Below are 12,149 nucleotides of genomic sequence, written 5' to 3' on the forward strand. Positions count from 1 at the left end.
AGTCACGCACTGTAGAACAGTGCAGGGGGAAGAGGAGCCTGCTGTTTCCAAGAGCTGGCTGAGCCCCAGCCCAAGTGGCGATGGGCAGCAGAGGCCTGGGTGTGGCCAGAGCAGGGAGGAAGGAGTCGGGGCTCCCCTGGGCTCCTGGTTCTCCCCTCCAGAGCAGGGAGCAGGTTTTCGTTGTACTTCCTTCCCTGGTCCTCTAGCTTCCAGGCCTCCAGTGGCAAGAAGTCCTGAAAAACAGTGCAGGAAGAGCACAGGACTCTAGGCCACCAACCGACCGTGATCCAGGCCTCCTGCCTCTGCATCCTGAGCTGTAACACTGGGTGCTGACACCTGCTCCTGCCTTGTGTGGCCCCCCTGCAGCTTGGGTCAAGGCCTCAGCAGGGGGCTGCGTGGGTGGCTGACCTGACATAGAGCTTGCACGTGGCTGGAATCCTGGCCGGTGGGGATGCTGAAGAAGCCTGGTGCCTGCCTCCTGACATTAGCCCTTGGCCTGGCACTGGGAGCCCATCTTCTTCAGCTTCCCCCCATCTTCCCATGCCTCATTCTGCCTCGCAGAGATGCGGAGCTTTCTTCTGTCTTGTAAGGGGAACAATGGCTGTGAGAGCGTGTGGGTCTGTGTAGGCTGTGTGATTTCCCTGGACAGGCAGGCGTGAGGGGGAGGAGACATTATTCTGTCTAAAATCTCAGAGATGAGCTCTTCTCCAGAGCTGGCGGAGTGACGGCTTCATGTCTGGGTGAGGCAGCAGGAGATAGGGTGGGCTGTTCCCAGGGCAGGAGGGAGGCAGGGCCCGGCCAGTCCCCAGTGAAGATGCCGGGAAGGCCACACAACAAAGACCACCTTTGGTGTTCACCCAGGTGCCCACCCTTACAAAGAGCTGTGACACCCACCATACCAGCCAGTCCTCACAAGAATCCAGAGGGACTGTCAGGTGGGCTGACACTGTAATTAACCCAGTTTACAGATGAGGAGACTGAGGCTCCGAGAGGTTAACTGCCTGCCTAGGTCATGGGGCTAGTTAATGGCAGAGCCAGGGCTTGAATCAGGCTTCTGGATCCTGAAGTTCACATCTGCCAGGCATCAATTCCTAAAAGACCACATGGTGGCAAAGTTCCTGAAGATGAAGCCAGGGAGGGCCCCCCAAAGTAAACAGCAGCTGCAGTTTATGCTCTGGATCCTCACGCAGAATTTGCCAAGGTTCTTCCCATCCTGCCTCAGTCCCACCCAGCCCTCCTCCTCCAGAGGCGTCTTTCATGTGGGAGGAGGGGAAAGGGTGGACTGGGGAGAAGCTGTCCTGCTGGGACCCCAAGTCTCAGGGGAGGGCTTGGCAACTCTCTTCGATCATAGGGAGTCTCTTGTTATCTGCTGGGCTCTTAGGTCTCTGCCACCATGTTTGTTTGTTTGTTTTTACTCTCTTTACAGAAAATGATTCAGCTAACAATGGCTAGAAACTGACCTCCCCCAGGAATCTCCACCTGCTTCCCTGGAAATGTCATTTCTGTAGTGTGAATTCCCCTAGAGAAGGGCCAGCTGAAAGGAGAGTGGATAAGGGCTCTTGGTGACAGATCATTACGGTCATCAGAGGCTGTTCACAGATGTTTAAGTCTCTTTTATCCTAGGCACATCAGAGCAGTTGACAGCTCCACCCACTGCAATTCAGGCCTGGCCTCTGATTTGCTCTGACCAGTAAAGTGTGAGTGGAAGTGATGTGTGTGTGTGACTTCCAGGTAGAAGCTTTAAGAGCCCATGGGTAGTCACCTTGTCCCTGAGGTTCTGGACACAACTGTGAAGATGAAGCCTCTGTCCCACTGGGTTGAGTGACTATAACCACAGTGGACATAGTACATGTGCAAGAAATAAATCTGACTGTTTTAAGCCATTGATATTTCGGGGCTGTATGTTCCCGCAGCATAACTCAGCCTATCCTGACTGAATACAGTCACCAGGCTGGCCAATAAGAACCTTGCCTAGGACTCTAGAATTAGGACCTACGCCTCCTAGCGGGCTGGACACAACTATGTAAACCTGGCTGCTCTGTTTTCCTCCATGGGAACATGGAAGCAGATAAATCATTGTTTGGAGAGCGAAGACAGCAGACACACAGTGAGGAGAGGAAGAGGGTGATTCCTAGCATTCTACCGCCTGCTGAAAATCTGGATGCCTAAAAATTCCCTGTGTCCATTGATGAAGCACTACCCTTATTTATTATGCAAGCTTGTGGTGGCTTAGGTGGCTTCCAAAACAGAGAATTGGAGGCTAATACAGAATGAAAGGGGATTTGGGACTAGTTTCCATTTTATAGATGATGTCTCTAAGGCTCAGAGCCATTAAGGATGAAGATTCACTTGCTCCCTGCCTTGGTAAAATAATTCAAGTGGTAAAGATAAAATGTTAGTCCTTCGTGCCTGTGCTACCAGCCTCACTCTCCAAAAATGACTACTTACCAGTTTGGTGGGCATTTTACCAGGCCTTTAAAAAAAATGTGTTGCAAACATATATGTACACTGTACTCAGAGTTTTATTACAAGAATGGGATCATATTATCCTGATTTTCCCGAAACTGGCTTTTTTCACTCATCAGATTCCTGAGGTTTCCAAATTTTATCTGTACCTGGCCACACTGGTGGTATGCTGGAGAGAGAAGGGGTAAATGGGGTCAGGGGCTAGACTCAAAGGACTGAGGTCAGGAAACCCTCCAGGCAGCAGCCATGGGGTGGGGAGTTACCATCAGGGGGAACCTTCCAGGAACCTCCCCAGCCCCTGTGGAGCTCCCAATAGCCCTTCCAGGCAGCCAGCTCCTCTGGCCAGCTCTGCACGAGGAGGAGCTTGGCCTTTTGTTTAAGCTGAAATCTGCTCCCCGGTAGAGTCCCCATACTGGCTCAGTACCTCTCCATTACTTTCTGAGCCAAATTGCTTTAACCACCTTCCTGCCTCCAACAGTAGATCAGACGGGGAAGAGGCGCCTCCTGTGGTCTGCGTGGATAACTCCCCCATTCACACCACTGGGGCTTTAGCTGCCCCACTGACTAGCTCTGCACAAGGTGGTAACAAACGCCATTAACCACCAGGAGGAATCGGGGGCCCAAAGACAGAGCATCAGGGGCCTGGAGAGAACAAGAGGAAACCGAAACAGCCAGAAAGCAGTGGGCAATTAAAGAAGGGGGCTGAGTTTTCTAACAGGCTCCTTTGCCAGCAGTGGATAATTAATGGATTAGCAAGGCTGCTGCTAGCTTGATTGAGGCAGGCACCCGGGGTTGGGGGAGGACTGGGCCCAGATTCCTCAGGAGTGAAAAGGAACCTCAGCTCAGCAGCCTGAGGGCAGCTGAGGGTTGTGGAACTGAGCAGGGACATAGTGCGCAAGCTGGAAGGTGGGAGAGCAGGCCCAGAAGGGTGGGGGTGGTGTCATCAGACTGTCCCCCTGGCCTGAAAGGGCCCTTGGTTTGCAGAGCCCTCTGTCTGAGGAGGGGCTAAGGAGGTGGTTTGTGAGAATACTTGGGGATCCTGGTGTGGATACCCCTTTTATGTGTATATCACCATATAGTTCACAACAAGCTTTCAAAGTAGTTTGGGGCAAAGCTGCAGAAAGTGTGAGTGAGAGCAAGGGCTCTGACATTAGACACTCCTGAGTTAAAATCTTGTTCCCACTTCCTAACCGGGTGTGGCTCATCAGACATCCTAGGTACTCTCGCAGACTTCTTAGCTCCTTTGTAGTTAGACAGTCACACCAAAGCATAAAAGAGTCAGTGTGCATCCCTCCAGCTGTGTCTTCCCTGGCCAGGGAATTTGAGGAGGCCACTGTTCTAGAGAGCATCGCCTTAATCAGCCTGAATCCCTGAGTGACCTGTGTGAAGCAGATCCCTGTCAGCCCCTTAGAGACATACAGCAGGAGCAATAAGTGAACTGTCGTGTTTTGAGATTTCAGAGCTGGTACAGCAGTGTAACCAGGCCAGGCCAGGATCCCCACCTCCCTGAGCCTCTGTTTCCTTATCCATAAAGTGGGTAAGAATGACACCTTGAATGATAATTGTGAGGTTAAGTGAGATGACATATAAGTTGGCTGAAGGATACTCCCAGCTCCTGGATCCCACACTTTCTCTAAAATAAGGAATATTGCCATGGACCAAGGTCAAAGACCAGGGATACTTGCTATGCCCCTGCCAGTGGTTGGGACTTTTACAGTACTAAGTAAAAAGTTTAAAGGTTGAGCTCACTTGGGGATGGGCAAGGTCCATAGGGTCCTGGCTGTGCCAGCGGTGTGGGGAGGCCAGGCCAGCTCCCTCCCTCTCAGGCTTCTCCAGCTCTCGCTGTCTGCAGTGTGGGGAGAGGGGCTGAGGGCTGCTACCCTCATCCTTGCCTGGGGAGGGCTGGCTGGGCCAGTCAGGGGGCTGCCCGTGTTCTCTCAGGCCCCAGGCAGTAGGTAACTCCTAAGGCCTGTCAGCAGCACAGGGGTCTTCCCTGTGCACCCTCTGCAGTGGAAGCCCTAGCCCCCCTTCCCTCAGGGCACCTCCTGCCCTCCTAGCTCTCCAACCTAACCTTTGGCCTGTTCCTGAGCTGGTCCCATGTTGCCCACAGAAGCGGAGCAGGGTCATGGCATTGGAAGCGGCTGACTGTTCTCCACTCTGTTTTTGGCCTGTTCCCCACTGTTCCTGTTTTGTCTGTAAGATCAAATCCATTTTTTTCCCCAGCTGATCTCATTCCTCCTGGAGTTTCCGATGTGCTCTATTCAAAGCCCAAGCAACCATTTATGTGCACTTTCCAAATGTGAAGCCCTCCCACCCTCTCTCTGTAGCTGGTTGACTGTTCCAGGCTCACTGATTCTTTAGGGGCAAAATGTTCCAGGCATAGGCCTTTAAAATGTCCTTCTTAGCCTGTGTGTGCTCCAGTGAGACTCTTCCTCCCTCAGTCCAAGAAGCTGCCATCTCTCCCAAGCCAGCAGCCATGTGCCCTCTTCTCTAGGACTTTCCTGCCCACAGCTGAGCCCATAGCTCTGGACTCTGAGAGCCCTCATGTCCATTGAGTATCCCCAATTAGAAAAGAACTTGCCTCTCAGATGTTGTACACATAGTCACAGATCAGCTGGGGTTGGTGGTTTCCCTCATCTGTCTCACAAATGAATCCCTATTCTGGCTAATGCTAGCGGCTGCCACCCTGCAACCAGAGGTACAGCTGCTACGTTTGCCCTGTCCTACACAGGGGCCACTGGCCACATGTGGCTACTGAGCACTGGAAATGTAGTCAGAAAGACTGAGATGTTCTGTGAGTATAAAATACACAGTAGATTCTGAAGAGAGGATGAAAAAAAGAATGTAAAGTATCTCATTAATATCTAACACACACCAAAAAGTACCTCATTACTTAATATCACAAATCTCATTAATTTATATTGATTGTATGTTGAAATGATAGTATTTAGAATATATTGAGTTAAAATATATTATTGAAACTAATTTTACCTCTTCTTTTTGTTTTGTTAACATGGTTCCTAGGAATTTAAAATTACACATGCAACATGCATTATATTTCTACTGCACTAGACGCTTCTTCTCCGTTATTCCTACCACGTGGAAGGCTGCCCTCAAAATGCCATGTATTAGTTTATTATTTCTTCAGTAACCAACTCAATGCCTTAAAATGCCACAAATTTATCATCATACTGCTGGGGGTGATATGTGTCACTGAGTTAAAATCAGCGTGTCACCAGTTCTGTGTTCCTTTCTTGGGGTTGTAGAAGAGAATCTGTGTTTTGCATTTTCCAGCCCCTATGAACTGCCTGCACTCCCTGGCTCATGGCCCTTTCCATTTCCAAAGCCAGCAATGACAGGTTGAATCTCTGATCATATCTCTCTGCCACTCACTCTTCTGCCTCCCTCCCCACATTTAAAGGACCCTCGTGATCATGCTGGCCCTGAGGCTCCAGGCATCAGCTGAGCTGCCTAGATCATGGCGGACGGGAGGAAGCAGTGCTGGGCTGAGTCCTAGGTCTTCTGATCCCAAACCTGGCGGCTTATGTGGCCGATTGCCTGCCTAACAGCCATCCTCCCCTTCCTTTCCCTCAAAGCCAAGGACGGCTACACAACCCAGCATGGCCGGTGGCAGGTATCCTCTGAGTGGGGCTCCTTCAAGACCCAGTGGCTCTTCGTTATAGCCCTTCTGCTTACTCCTCTCTGGGGCATGAAGCTGGGCCTGAAGGGGCATCGGCCATCTTGTGACCGTGAGGATGAAGGCACCTGCTAGGACATCAAAGCAGGAAGCTTAAAGGGTCCTGGGCCCTGATAACCTCATCCCAACCCCAGTGGCTTGGCCAGCTGTGGTCTTCTGGCCTCTGGACTTATTACCTGAGGAAAAAAACCTCCAAACCCGACTTATTTGAGATGCTGCTGTCAGGTTTCGGTGGTTTTGTTACATATGATTGTGATTGATCCTCACCGTGTCCTTTGGGAATTTTGGTCATGGATGGAGTTTCCTGGAAGGAAAGGAAAGGGCTCCGGGACTCTCTTATATCACCATTTTGTCCTCTCAAGTTTGCAAGCGTAGATGGAAAGTCAGCAGGAACCTGGTTGTCCTCCGTGTGCTGGTGAGGGAATTCTAGGAGGATTCCGCCTCCACAGAGGACAAGAGTCCAAAGGAGCATGGCCATCATCGGAGCCATTCTTTTCATTTTACTGATGAAGAATTCAGCTCTGTGTCAGGGTACATTTGGCTATAAGTAAAGAAAACTCAACTAATGGGGACTTAGTTGAACAGGAGTTTATTTTTCAAACATAACAAACCTATGTGGTCCCAGGATTGTCTCATAGACCAATAAAGCAAAAGTGTAAGGTTGGCAAGTCTGAGATTTTCTTGATATTTCCTGCATTGTTGCAAAATGGCTGCCACAGCCCCAAATATCACATACTCACTTAATGGTGAACAAAACTGCAAAGACAGGAGAAAGACAGATGGGGAAAAATGGGAAGGGGCTTCCCTGATGTAAGAAAGTCTTTCCCAGAGGGATCCCAGCAGCGTCCCCCTTCTTTCTCATTGTCTGGGAATAGGTCACATGGTTACCCCTAGTTACAGCAGAGGCTGCCCAAAGGGCAGAGGTCCTGCCACAATTCTTTACACACTCATGGTCTACCCCCCAGCTGGGCACATTGCCACCAAGCCAAATTATGGCTGTGCTGGCAAGGTATGAAGAGAGAATGTCTGCCAGGCAGGTGACTGACAGTGGGACCTGACTTGTCCAAGGTCAGGCAGTGACTGGTGGAGAAAGCTCAACTTAGAAGTCCAGTCCCCTCTCCCCTGATCTCCGAGTGGGAAGAATCTCTGTGTCCTGATGCAGCAGACGCTGCTCGAGTATCAGAATCCTGTGCTATTGGGGTAGTCTATGGCCTTTAAACCGTTATAGTTTTCATGTGCCCTCTGCTGGAGACTGGCCAAAATAGGTATGTGATACAATTCTGGCCAGTGAGATTTGAGAGAAAAATTGCTAGAGGGATTCTGAAGAGTTTCCTTACTCTCAAAAAGATGCACCCAGGAAGAGGTGGTCTCCTCTGCTGGTAGCTGTCATGTGTGGCTGTGATGCCTTAGAACTGTGGCAGCCATCTTGTGATCATGAGGGAAGCTACCCCAAGAAGAGAACTGGACTACTGACAAGGGTAGCGTGGAAAAATGGAAGAAACCTGGGTCTCTGTTGATGTCTCTGTAGCACTGAACTAAGCAGTCCTGGGCTGTCCTACCTGGGGGCTTCTTCGCAAGAGGGGACATCTCTCTCTTATCAAGACCCTTTGATTGGGCTTTCTATTGCTTGCAGCTGAAAGCACTTTAACTAATCCATATATTTCCCTCTGTTCTATCTCTTGCTCTTGAGACAGGTGCAAACCAGCACCAAGCAGCCACACTCTGGAGAGAAGCAATGCTACCTTCCTTTGCCTACATAGCTGGAGTTCAGCCTCCTGTGGCTGATTGCTCATTACATAACCATACACCCACAGCCCCAGGCAGTGGGGAAGAGTGGTTTGGGGGGAGTTATTGTGGGTGCTGCATAAAGGAAGGCCATTCCTGACCCCCATACCTCTGTGTCACCCCCCACCATGGCCTTGCCCGGCCCAGCACTGCCCCCAGTGCCCTTAAAGGCAATGCCAGCAACCACCCACCAGCACTGCAGGCCAGGTGGGGGCAGAAAGAATGGTGGTTAAGTGCTAGACAATCCCCAGGCCCTGGAGCTGGCCCAGAAGAGGTTTTTGTTGAGGGAGTGTGACTATTCTGTCTCCACAGCTCTCCTGGTGCAGGGTGCATACAGGCTAGTTAAGTACTTTCTGGCAACTGATTATATACATTTGCTTCCACATGAGTTCTCTCTTGCAATGACCCAGGACCCCAAGAAGGCCCTCCCCTGATCATTTGTGCTGAAAACACTCTGAGCATACTAACCTTTCTGCTCTCTGGGAAAGGGACTCCTTGGCAGGGAGAAGGGCCTAGAGGTAGGCACTTTGGAGGCATTTTCTTTCTTGGAAGAAATGCTAGAGGGCCTGAACCACTCCCCCCAGGGCACTCACCACTGGCTGTCAAGTAAAGTCTGCAAATTGCAGATCTGCCATCCCCTTGCCCAGAGACTCTGATGGCGCCTGCTGCCCTGGAATTGCAGCGCCTGAGCCAGGCAGCAGAGAACTTCACGTTCTGCTGCTCCAGCTTTATGTTGTGAGCTTTCGCTTGGGTCATTTCCTGTGCCAGAATGCCCTACTGTCTCAGGCCTTCATGGCAGCCCAGTGTGGCCATCAGAGGCAGAGGAATTTGACTCTTCAGGCACGGGCATGTGACTCTTTCTGGGATAAGGAGGGCAAGCCCTGGGGCTTTTGTGGGAGCCTCTGGGAAAGGCAGGCCCACACTTCTGGGTTTATCAGCTGCCATTGCTGGAGCCCATCTTTGTCATGCAGCCTAAGAATGAAACCAAGCCAGAGGAAAGCAGATGGAAAGGAAGGCATCAAGAGACATCTGATGATGCTATTTGGGCACCTGAATCCATCTATGCCTGAAACCTACACCAGGACTTTTCAGTCATTTGAGTCAACTCCTTTTGTTCAGAACAACAAGCCAATTTGAGCTGGGCTTCCTGTCACTCATATTACAAGTGTGGATAAAATGAGAGTTCCTGTGGCCAGGATTCTCACCTGGCCCTGGTTGACTGGCTCACTGCACACCTTTGGGCAATATGTGGCTGTTGACTCTACATAAAGAGCTTCACCCAGTGCTCTGGGTGCAACATGGTGGCAGGGCTGCAAGGCTGCAGGAGAGCAGAGCTGAGGACAGAGGCCCAGAGGATGGCTGTGCGGGACGACTGTGCAGAGAGGCCCGGAGGATGGCTGTGCGGACAGAGGGGCCCAGAGGCAGAGACTGGCTTGCTGTATGCAGACTCACTCTGAGCGAACAGGATTTTAGTGACTGACCTGCCATCATGGAAATAAAGTTGGGTATAACCCTTTCACCCCAAGAATGTTCTACTGTCATTTCTTTGGTCACACTGAATCCATAGTGAACTTGCCCGGGGCTGAAACCCATTGGCAAGACAACAAGTCACTACAAAAATAAAGTCGTGACTCCCTGTCAGGCAGAACTAACCTCTCACAGCACTCACTCACTGCATTGGCCCAAGCTGAGCTGTCCCTTGAGCTAGGGATGCCACTGCCTCCTCTGCTTCCATTGGAGCTTCGCTGTACCCCTTGTACTCTCAAGCTGAGCTAGCCTCCTTGGCGCATCCTCTTCTTTGGCCCACAGAAAAGTCTTCTCGTTTTATTTCTCTTTTATCTCCATGTCAAATACCCTTTCCCTGCCTCTGCAATGACAACATGCTAATGCATCTCTGTTCCCCTGTTGTATGTGTTCATGCAAAATGGATGTTGTCTTATGGGTTTTTTATTTCTGCAAATGTTAGTGTTTTGTTTCTCATGCTGTCTCTTCCCTTTTTGATTCTCATGTTCTTTCTTACTTTTGAGACTCAGCAAAAGCCCCATCCATGTTGTAATGTGTGCATGTCATCTGTCCTAGCTCTGCATAATTCTTATAGTGTGAATCATTCTCATTTTTCTTCCACTCGCCCGGTGATGGACACCTAGGTGCCCCACCACCACCACAAAGAACTCAACAGTGAATGTCATGCTATCCATGTCCTATGGGCCCGAGTCAGTTTCTTACAGCCATGCCTGGAAATGGGATTGAGGGGTCGTAGGGGAGGTGTGTCATGTCCACAACACCTCCATCCTCACTGCTCTGGTCTACCTGCTCACAGGCAGGACCCCACCAACACCCCCACATCTCCACCCAACCCAACACCTGTCATTATTCAGCTAAGTCTGGCCAAAAATAACATACATTTCTTATCTCCCGTTTTCTGCAGGCCAAGAGTCTGGGCATGGCTTACCTGCGTCCTCTGCTCAGGTAGCCATCAAGGCATGAGCCAGGCTGCATTCTCATCAGAGGCTCAATTGGAGAAGGATCTGCTTCCAGGTTGCCTCAGGTTGCTGGCAGAATCCATCTCCTTGTGGCTGTAGAACTCAAGGTGATTTGCTTCCTCAAGGTCAGCAGGAGAGTGTCTCTGACCTCTACATCCTTTTTTAAAGGACTCACCAGATTAGAGTTGACACACCTAGGATAATCCTCCTTTTGATTAGACTAAAATCAACTGATTAGGCATTTTAATTATATCAGTAAATTCCCTTCACCTTTTCCATATAGCATAACCAAATCAGGGCCTGGTCTCCTATCGCTTTCATTGTTCTATTGATTAGACACAAGTTACAGACCCTACCCACACTCAAGGGGAAGATTCTATAAGGACTTGGGACTCATCTTAGAATTCTGCCTACATTACACATAGTCAATAGGTTACACACATAGTCAATATTAATTACTCGCAGGTGTAATGTGATACTTTCCTGATGTTTTTATAATTGTGGCAAAATATATGTGGAGAAAGTGAAGGTTCCTATGGCCAGGATTCTCACCTGGCTCTGGTTGGCTAGCTCACTACACACGTGTGGGCAATACGCTGTTATTGCCTCTATATAAAGAGCTCCGCCCAGTGCTCTGGGGTGCACCACTGCAGGAGAGCAGAGACTGGAGTGGTGGCAGCCTTGAAGACAGACTGAGATGGCTGCGGGGGTAGAGAGGCCTAGAGGCAGAGACAGCTTACTGCATGCAGACTCGCTCTGAGTGGATGGGATTCTAGTGACTGACCTGCCACCGTGGGAATAAAGTTGGGTATAAACCCTTTTACTCCAAGAACATTCCACTGTCATTTCTTCGGTCTCATTGAATCCATAGTGAACTTGGCTGGGGCTGAAACCCACTGGCAAGACAATATACACAGCACAAAACCTACTATCTTAACCACTTTTTAATGGATAGTTCAGTAGTATTAAGAACATTCATGCTGTGCAATCATTACCAACATCCATTTCAAGAACAATTTTCATCTTGCAAAACAGAAACTTTATACCCATGAAACACTGACTTCCCATTTTCCTCTTGCCACAGCCTCTGAAAACCACCATTCTACTTTCTGTCACTATTGATTTGATTGCTCTGGGTGTCTCACATAAGTGGTCGTACAGTTCTTGTCTTTTTCTGACTGGCTTATTTCACTTAGCATAGTGCCCTCAAAGTTCATCCATGTTATACCATGAGTCAGAATTTCCTTCCTTTTTAAGGTCAAATGATGTTCCATTGTATGTATAGACCACATTTTGTGTATCCATTTATCCATCGATGGACACCTGGGTTGCTTTCATTTTTTGGCTACTGTGAATACTGCTGCTATGGGTGTGTAAATATCTCTTTGAGACCCTGCTTCAATTATATTGGGTACATGCTCAGAATTAGAATTGCTGGATCGTATGGTAGTTCTCTTCCTAACTTTTTGAGGAACTGCCAAATAGTTTTCCACAGTGGCTTCAACACTGTACACTCCCACCAACTGTGCACAAGGGTTCTAATTTCTCCACAATCTCACCAACACTTGCTATTTTCTCTTTTCTTGTAGCAGCCGTCCTAGTGGGTGTGAGATAGTTTCTCACTGAGGTTTGATTTGCATTTCCCTAATGATTAGTGATTTTGAGCATCACTTATTGGTCATTTGTATGTCTTCTTTGAAGAAAAGTCTGCTTGGCTA

The sequence above is a fragment of the Manis javanica genome, chromosome 1 (genome assembly GCF_040802235.1).
Source record: "Manis javanica isolate MJ-LG chromosome 1, MJ_LKY, whole genome shotgun sequence".
In the NCBI taxonomy this organism is placed as follows: domain Eukaryota; kingdom Metazoa; phylum Chordata; class Mammalia; order Pholidota; family Manidae; genus Manis; species Manis javanica.